Here is a 9,191-nt window from a genome sequence, read left to right as displayed (position 1 = left end):
AGGGGGGGATGCTCAGTCTCAGCCTTCTCGATAGGTGAGGCTGGGGGTGGGGGGGGTGGAGACTTGTCATGACATGTACTTGCTTGGCAAGGGCACTTCTTCCTTAGAGATGTTACAGATCAATAAAAATAGCTAAACTTTCTAAAGGATGCTTTTACCCCACTTTACATAATATTGACATGAAGGGAGCCGACCTCCTCCCTTGTGGATGCACAGGAAGGAGGAGGGAGGAAAACGGGCCAAGAATGTTTTATCCAAAAGAAAAAAAGATAGTACGGCTCTTACCCGCCCCACCTCCACCTGGAACTCAGGATCCTCTGGGTTCTCTCATCCTGACTCGAGTAAGGATGGAGAGGTAGACCCTGTCAACTCTAGAACTATCTGTCTAGATGACACGGGCTGTGGGCCTGGGGCTGGGCATTCCCATTCACAGCCTTGGCTTCTCCCATCTCCACTGCCCCTGCCTGAAAGACCACCAGGAGAACTTGGCCCAGAGAGCAGAGGGGACCTGTCTCCAGGTCACATGGCCACCTGGGGGTGGGGGAGAGGAGGGGAATTCCAAGTGAGCACTCTGGTCCCAGGCCCAGGCACCAGCTGGGCTGCCAAGCTGATACCCAAGCCCTGCCCAGAGGACCCGCTGTGCCCAGCCCCGCCCTCAGCAACCGCTTGGCTCCTGGCTCCCTTGAGAATTGGAGCTGGAAAAGGCAGATTGAGAGGAGAACCCTTTGGGGGACCTGAGTGTCCTCATCCCCAGCCCTTCCCTGCTCCAAGCTGTTGGATGAGGGCAGTCTGGGAATGGTGTTACCCCCTAACTTGGCGACGCCCCCCCAAGCCCCCGGGGCCCACAGACATGCTTGGGACACAGCGCCTGCAGCCCACCATGTGGGAGCTCAGATCCCATCCAAAATAAACCACTTTTCCATCTCTGCCTCTGACTCCTCCAAAAATTGGGGGTCTACTAAGGGGGGCTTCCAACCCCATTAGTCATCCTAAGAAGCCAAGCTGAATAGCCGTGACTGATATTCACCCAACCACAAGCCAATTTTGTGGTTTGGGTTGTTTTCAGAGGAGTGGCAATGCAGCAGCCAGGGGCCCAGGGCAGAGGGCGGGATGCCCCCTGGACCCCTGCCCCTGCCCAGGGCCGCGCCCCCTCCCAGATGCAGAGGGAAGGCTCGGTAACCACAGGAACCCCTTGCTCTCCCATCCCCTGCAGGCCCGCCTGGCACCTTGACTGGTTAGGTTGGCTGCTTCCTGCATCCATGGTGAACATTTTTCTTCTCTTCCCTTTTCATTTTGTTTCATCCCATGGTTTCCCCCTTTCATTTCCTTTCCTTTTCCTTTCTTCCCTCCCTCCCTTCCTTCCTTCTCCCCTCCCTCCCCCCTTTCCCACCCTGTTTCCTCTTATATGTGTGTGTGTGGCGGGAATAATTTAGGAGCCATAGCAAAGGGAGCAGAGGCTGCTGGAAGGTCTCCCAAATGTATGTGGCCCGCCAGGCCCCAAAACCAAACCTACAGACACCCAGGCCCAGCCTCCAGCTCCTTCGGCTGTGGTACCCACTGCCCCCCAATCCCGAACCACATCTGTTCACCTCCTTCATGTGCTGGGAGAAGATCAGGATTAGCAACAAGGGATCCTTCCCACAGAATAGATTTTAGAAGACTCTCTGAAACATAGAATGCCAAAATGTCAGAGCCAAGAAGGAAATTAAAACTACCTGGTCCGGACCCTTTTTTTTTTTTTTTCTAATTGAGAAGCGGAAGCTCTGAGAAGTGATGCAATGTTCCCAGAGCATGGTTAGAACCAGAGGTCCTCGCTCTCAGAACGCGCTCTAACCACCTCCCCTCACTGCCCCGCAAGCTGCAGCTTCTCTCGCCTTCGGTTAGCAGCGTTGATGTTGATCAGACTCTTTGTGCTGATGACCAGGGAGAAGAATAAGCTGACCAGGGACAGGCCAGGCACAAGGAGGCAGAGAGGTTTATGTTTTTTCCGGAAACACACAGCATCCCTTTCCTTGTCCTCTTCCTCCTGGAAGCCTGCCTGGATTAGCTATGGGCCTGTCACCCTCCATACCTGGAGGGAGAGAAGGAGGAAGCAAGGGTAAAAGAGATGGGCCTGAGTACCAAACCCAGCTCAAAGCCCCGAGTGACAGGGAAGGAGGAGAAGTGAGAGGGGCAGGAAGTGGGATCTGGACAGGAGGCGGGGTGGTGAGAGAAGGTAGGGAAAGGAGGCACCCCCAGGGGAAAGAAGCCCTGCCTGAATGAGTCACTGCTGCTCAGGTGCAGCCCTCCTGGGGGTGCCCATTTGCAGTTAAGCTTTATCATGTGATTTCTAGGAGTAGTGGGCTGGAGCTGGCTTGAACCAGCTTGAAAGAGTAGATTATGTTCCCCTCTTCCCAGGGCTGGCTGCCATCATAATGGCCGCTGAAACTGGAGAGCCGGTTGTTCGACACTTACCAGCACAGCACTGGCTAATGGGGGCGACCTCCAAACCCGGCGCCCGCACCTGCATGTGCATGTTGGCCGTCATGCATGTGTCGTATGCACCATTCCCGGGGCCCACACGGGGTCCTGTGTGAGTGCGAGGCAGTGCATGGTTATATCCCCGTGGCACCTGGGCCATACCCGTGTGTGCTCCCGGTGGTGTGAGATTCTGTGTGTGTTTGCCGTGTGTGTTGGGAGGAGTGCAGCTATCCCTGGGAGCCTGAAAAGTGAGGAAGGGTGTGTGTGTGTGTAACTGGGACTGTGCTTCGTGTATCCGGGGCTAAGTGTGACAGGGTGAGTCTGCTGGACGGTGAGGAAGAGACCCCCGTGTCCCTGCTGAGGGATTAGGACAGTGCCTGAGACCAGAGGCCCATAAATCCCAGAGTTCTGAGGACTCACGGTGGGTGGTGGCTGAGAGCCCCTCTGCCAAGTCCCACCCAGCCCTCTGTCCCTGCCAGTCCAGGAGGGAGTGGGATGCCAAGGCAGGTGAGGAGCTCTCTGACCCCAGGGGGAAATGGTCCTCTTCCCTGCCCCTCATCCATGTTTCTGGGTGAACCATCCCCTTCACACCATCTCCGGATCCTCCCGGTCACCTCACCTCCTATCCACGCTTTGCTTTTGCCATCTGGGGAGCAGGAGAGCTCGGGGCCTGCAGCACCCACGAGGCCAAGGGTTCCAGGAAGGGGGAGGGATGTGATGGGCACACAATCAGCCCGCTCCCCCTACCTCTCTTTGGGCTGAAAGACTGGGCCAGGTGTCCCTCTGGAGCAGGGAACTCTGGCTAGAAAGACACGGGCTCCCTGTGTCCCTTGGCCCCTCTGCTGAGCACCTCCAGCCAGTCCCTCTGCCCCAGGGAATTTGAGTCCACTACCTCAGTCCCCCTGCAAGAGGTCCTGCAGGCCTCTGGCTCAGGCACGGGGGAGGGGCCAGGCCCCTTCACCACAGCTCCCCTCCCCCTGTCCCTCCCTGGTCTAAGGTCATTGGAAGAAAAGCAAGACAGGACAGTGGGAGGAGGACTAAGAGGAGAGATGGCTGTTCTCACCTGTGGCTTCCTAACTCAAACCCCACCCCCACAGTCTGGCTTGGGGACATAGGTCTTCTGCCCCTGAACCCACTCTCCTCCCTCCCCCTCCTCCTTGCAGCCTTCAGGCCCCCACCGCCTGCAGAGGGTGACCCCTCATCTGTTGCCTCTGGCCTGCACCGCCCCATGGCAGCCCAGACTCCCCAGGCTTAGAGAGAGGGAGGCATCTACTGTGGAAAACATCCAAGGAACCAGATCCGTCCGTTCATCGGGGAAATGTGCCTGAGTGTCTTCACCAGAAGGTCTTCCTAAAGTCGACCCTAACATTCCCTCTCCATGCCCTGCACCTTACTGGCTCCAAGGCGGGCCTTCTTCCCAGCTCAGCCAGCCCTGCTTCTTCCGCTGAAGCTGGACCATCAGGCAGAGAAAGAGCCAGGCTCCAAAAACCAAAGTCTCCGCTCATCCCCAGTGCTCACCTTCTCTGCGCACCTTGTCCGCCCCCTGCCCCCAGCCACCACAGAAACCCACAGGGCATTGGAGCCTTCATCCCAGAATGAGTCAAGTCCCCTCAGAGGGGTTGAACTGGGGCACAGGAATTTCCCTTCATGTCAAGCAAGGGCTCTACTGGACACCAACCTCTGTCCAGCCTTCTTGGCCCGTGGGGCCAAGATTGGTTTCCCCGCCCAGAGGGGCCAGAGCTCCTGTGGGCAAACGCAGCTGGCCCTGGAAGCACCTGGCCTCTGTTAACACCAAACTCACTCCCTAAGTTTGATGTTAATGGGGCGACCCGAAGTACGGGCTTGGGGGCGAGAGGCGCTCAGGCTCGCTGAGCTGTACTTGGCACCTACCTCACCTCGTGTCCCACAGTACCCTCCACATCTTCTTTCCAGGGAAGCAATGGAAATAGAAGCTTCTCCCTAGGTCTGAGGCCTCAGGGGACTCTCAAATGGGGCGCCAAGAGGCCAGCTGCAGATCCCCTAGCTCGTTCTTTCTCCCCTTGTGCTCAAGAGAGCAAGAAGCTATTTTCCAACAGGGAGGCAGTGCTTGGAGGCGGGGAGAGGCCCCAGGGCCAGTGGGGATGGTGGGCAGGAATGGAGGCAGCAGGTGGTCCGGCTGACCCCTGTGGGAGCGGGCATACCCCCCCCCGCCCCCTGCGCTGCATATATTCTCTCCCTCCAAAATAGCATCTCTGGAGGGGGGAAGGGGGGGGAGTTCTCAGTTCACTGTTCGCTCCTTCCCACATCATGTTCACAGCTCTCTGGGCTGTCTCTCGCGACCTGGTTTCCCTGCCAGGCCCTTCTGCTCTGCCTCCACCCTCACCACTTGGCTCTTCCCGGTCCCGGGCCCCTCTGGCCGAGGGGGAGCTCCTTCTCCTGGCTCGGCCCGTCTCCCCCCTGCAGGCTGAGGCTGCCACAGCATTCTCTGCGCCGTCCGTGACAGACGTGAATTCAATGCACATACACGAGCACCAAACGCGTTTGTGGGGGTCTATGTGGTGGTCACCGGGTCAGGAAGGAAATGTGTCTAAACGGCACAGTCCTGGTCCTTTCCTCAACGGAACTCACAAAGGAGAGGCCTGGCGCAGGAACCGCCTCCAAGTAAAGGTGGACCACAGGCCTCTCACAGAGCTGGGAGGCCCCGCGCCCTCTCACCCAATAGCCCTCGGGCCAGGGTCTCACACTGGACCCTGGTCCACCTCACGCCACTTCTAGAATCTACTCACGAGCCCCCCTGCTAATGTTTGGACTATTTCTCGTGCAGAATGTTCCCTTGAGCAGCTCCCAGGTTGGGCCTGCCCTGGGAAGTGCCCAATCTGACAGAGCAGCAGGACCCAGACTGAAGAGAACAGGGTAGGCAGAGCTGGGGTCATGAGAGCTGCAAGAGGGCCCCCAGGGAGAGGGCTCCCAGAGGAGGGAAGGCTGAGGGGACGCTGCTCCGAAGGACTGAGGCAGGACTGGGCGTCTGAGGTGTGTGGGCCAAAGGAAGTGGGAGGTCGGGATGGGGTGTCTGCCCCATCTGAGGGAGGAGGAGCGACAGCAGGTGCATTGCCCCTGCGAGGGGCCAGCTATGGGGCTGGAAAAGGCCTGACCTCCTGCCTCCCTCACCGCACTGTGGGGGTTTTGGAGGCAAGGAAAGAGAACCTCCAAGAGCCCCCCAGGGAACACCTCCCCCCCTTGTTATTTCTGGCTCCATTTTCTTGGTCAAGAAGGGTGTCAGTGGTAATGCAAATTAGGAGGTGTTGGCCGACACCCATCCTGTCCCCACTCCCAGCCTCTCCCCTCCCTCCCCCCATGCCCACACTCACACAGCCAACTGGAACAGCTGCGAGGCACGCCTGGTGCCCTTGCCCTTGGCTCAATTGGCATGGAGGGTGGGTGAAGCTGTGGGTTCTCAGGGGCATCTGCCTCTGCCACAAGGGCAGGGCCAGCTGATGCCCAGGTCCTCCCCCCACTCTGGCCCCCTCCAGCCCTCGACCTGGCCAGGTCTCCCTGGGTCATTACCATCTGTATAGACAGCCAATGCCCCAAACCAAAGCCTTCTCTCCAGGCTGCCATGGGAGCAGCAGAGACTGGAGCATCCGCCCCAGCACCCGCAGGGCCCTGCAGCTGTGGTTAGACCTCAGAGGCACTTGGGCAACCCGGGAGCACAGCCCTGAGAGCCCAGAATTTCTCTGGAATCAATACAGAGAAACTGGAGGAAGGGCAGGAATAGGAGCAGGGCGCTGGAGGATCTCTCACATTTCCCCCACAGGAGCGGGCCTCTGCCCCCAGACACCTTGTCCCACCCCTTCCCAATTAGAATCCCCCTTGTTCTCGAGGGTTCATCCTTGCGTCTGACCTCAATTCTTCCTGCGGAAGCCAAAGTTGCTGTTCTTGTCCTTGCTGAGGGAGAAGTGGGACTGGGGGAGCTGTTCTGCTCCCCCCTACCCTATATAAAGATGTCACCCCCTCTGTTCTTCTTCATTAGTCCTAATCAGCGGGGTGAGTTGTTTCTCATTAACACGGCTGACTCACCCACACACCCCTCCTCTTTGTTAGCGATCAGCTTCTCCCCTGACACACACACACACACACACACACACACACACACACACACACACGGGCCTGCATGCGCTCCCGCGCGCGAGCTCACACACACCAGCTTCTGGAAGGAGCTGACAGCCTGCACAGGGACCCAGAAGAAGGGCAGTGGTCTCTATGGGGGTGGGCAGGGTCCCCGGAGAGGAGGCGGCTCGTGGGTGAAGGACAGACTGAAGGCAGAGGGGCCAGAGCTGGGGAGAACGTTACTGGGCACTGGCCCTTCACTGAGCCACTTGAAGATAGACCCGTGGCAGCTTTGGTCCCTGGGCATCTCCCCGACCCCTACCAGGGGTCTGGCTCTGGGTTTGTGCTGGCAAGAGCCAGTGGGTCCCTTGGGTGTCTTCTCCTGCCTCAACAGTGGTCTTCCCTCCACTCTGCCCCTGTGAAAGTTGTCCCAGCCTCCTCATCTTTCCAGAAGCCTGGTGACCTGGATCCCTTTGCCCCCACATTTTCTCAGGCCCTAGTGCCCCCCACATTACTCCCACAGAGTAACAGGTAACCAGAGTAGCCACTGCCCTGTCTGATCACCATCCTACCTGGGAGGAGAGGGATGAGTGTTGGCAGGGCTCCCCAGCCCTCCTCCAGCTCCCCCACCTCTCATGTCCTCTCCTTTTGGGGGACATTAAATGAAAGCCGGTGGTTCTGGAGGACATGGGCTAGGGACACACTAGCTTTCTCCTTCCCCACCTCCTGCTTCCCTTCCAGCCCCCAGCAACTTTCTGCCCTGCACCTGAGCCCTGTCCCAGGTCCCTAGAAATCAACGAGACAAACTGCCAGAATATGTACCCTATGTCCCCATGCACCCCTCACCCCGGTGATCGGGAAGGTGTCCAGGCTGTAGGAGACCTGGGTTACCTCTTACCTTCAGACATGCCAAGGACCGGAAGTGGTTACCCAGGTCATGCCCCTGCCTATAGTTCATTCCCAGGTCATCCTTTGCCCTTTTTCTCAACGACTGGGATTTCTCTTTGCCTCATGTCCTTGTACCACCCCTAATTCATTCAAATGCTAGCAAATGCTTCCAGAGATCCAGAAACCTGGGTGCTGCCTTCTTCCATGGGAGCTGACCGAGGTGGAAGAGCACCAGGGTGCACTGAGTGCCCATGTTCCAGAAAGTTCCAGAACCTTCTTTTCCATGGTCTATGAAGCCATGTCCCATAGGGATGGCTATTCTCACCTTTCTTGGCACTCAGGATTTGGCTGCAGGTGGAATCAAGGTAGGAAGAACTTTTAGAAGCCAGCTGTAGCTGGTAACTGCAACAGAGAAGCAGGGAAAGCTGGGACATCTCCCCACTGGGGTTTGAACCTTGGCACTGAATGGGGAGGAATGTTTGCCCTGGATCTAGAGCTGAACCTCAGCCTTCGATGAGCAATTGCCCCAGCCTTTTAAGTGAATCCTTGGCCTACAGGGGTCCTGTGGAAACGAAAGGCACCCAGAGTTGGTGAATAGAGCTCAGGCCTTTTCTGCAGACAGAGGGCACAGCCCTGACTGGAGCAGAAGTCACAGGTTCACGACCTGGCTTTGACTTCTCAGGTTGTGGGGCTTTCAATGCAGTTGCTGAGCCTGGAGCCCAGCCCCTCCCCCCGCTCTCAGAACCATAAGGACGTGGAACAGAGATTCCTCCTCTTTGAGGCCCAGCCTGGTTCCTGGCATGCTGAAATCACCGCAGGAAGACATAGGGGCTACCGAACCCCCAAGGCTTCGGAACCTCTACCTGCCGGACCTGCTGGGAGGGGAAGTTCAACAGTCCCTGACACTGGCTCAGGGCTGGGCTGGCTGCTTTGTCACAAAGAAAGCCTCTACCGGGGCACCTGGGGGGCTCAAGGGGTGAAGCGGCTGCCTTCGGCTCAGGTCATGGTCCCAGAGTCCTGGGATTGAGCCCCGCATTGGGCTCCCTGCTCAGCCAGGAGCCTGCTTCTCCCTCTCCCTCTGCTCCTCCCCCTGCTCGAGCTCTCTGCCTGAAATAAATAAATAAAATCTTTAAAAAAGATATCTTTTTTTTAAGATTTTATTTATTTGAGATAGAGAGAGAGGGAGGGAGAGTGAGAGAGAGAGAGATCATGGGCAGGGAGGAAGGGTAGAGGGAGAGGCAGACTCCCCGCTGAGCAGGGAGCCCGAAGCGGGGCTTGATCCCAAGACCCTGAGATCATGACTTGACCTGAAGGCAGACGCTCAACGACTGAGCCACCCAGGTGCCCAAGATATCTGTTTTAAATAAACTCCATGTCACAAGTCATCTGTGGCCACTTGCATACCCACGTCTCCAGAATCACCCTAAAACACGGGCGCCCTATGCATCCCCTGCTTGTCCAGTGCCCGCCTTGCCGTGGTTGTGGTTCCTTGAGAGAGTCTGAGAGACCTCCTGCTACCAAGGCTTTTCTCCCCGCCCCAGCCAGGGAGGGCACAGACCAAGAGCAGATGGAACAGGTAAGTTTTATTTGGACTTTCAACTTGTTCAGAGAGCTCAGGGGCCCCCACCTCCCTCTCCAGGCCCCCTTTCCCATTTCCCCTCCCAGGAGGGAACACTCAAGATACAATGCCATGTGTCTCTGGAGTCCTTGGTCCCTTCCTGCCTGACACACCTCTTCACTCCCCTGCGCTGAGGAGG

General features: G+C 57.7%; 1 protein-coding gene across 1 annotated transcript in view; it reads right to left on the bottom strand.

Moving 5' to 3' along the window:
- Positions 1–9,191, bottom strand: part of TBKBP1 (TBK1 binding protein 1) — a 28,992-nt gene that overhangs the window by 2,917 nt on the left and 16,884 nt on the right. The window lies entirely within an intron of this gene.

Source organism: Leptonychotes weddellii, chromosome 15 (genome assembly GCF_054177405.1).
Source record: "Leptonychotes weddellii isolate Sample4059 chromosome 15, ASM5417740v2, whole genome shotgun sequence".
NCBI lineage: Eukaryota > Metazoa > Chordata > Mammalia > Carnivora > Phocidae > Leptonychotes > Leptonychotes weddellii.
The sequence above is the reverse complement of the archived record's forward strand: the minus strand, read 5'-3'. Positions and strand labels throughout refer to the sequence as shown.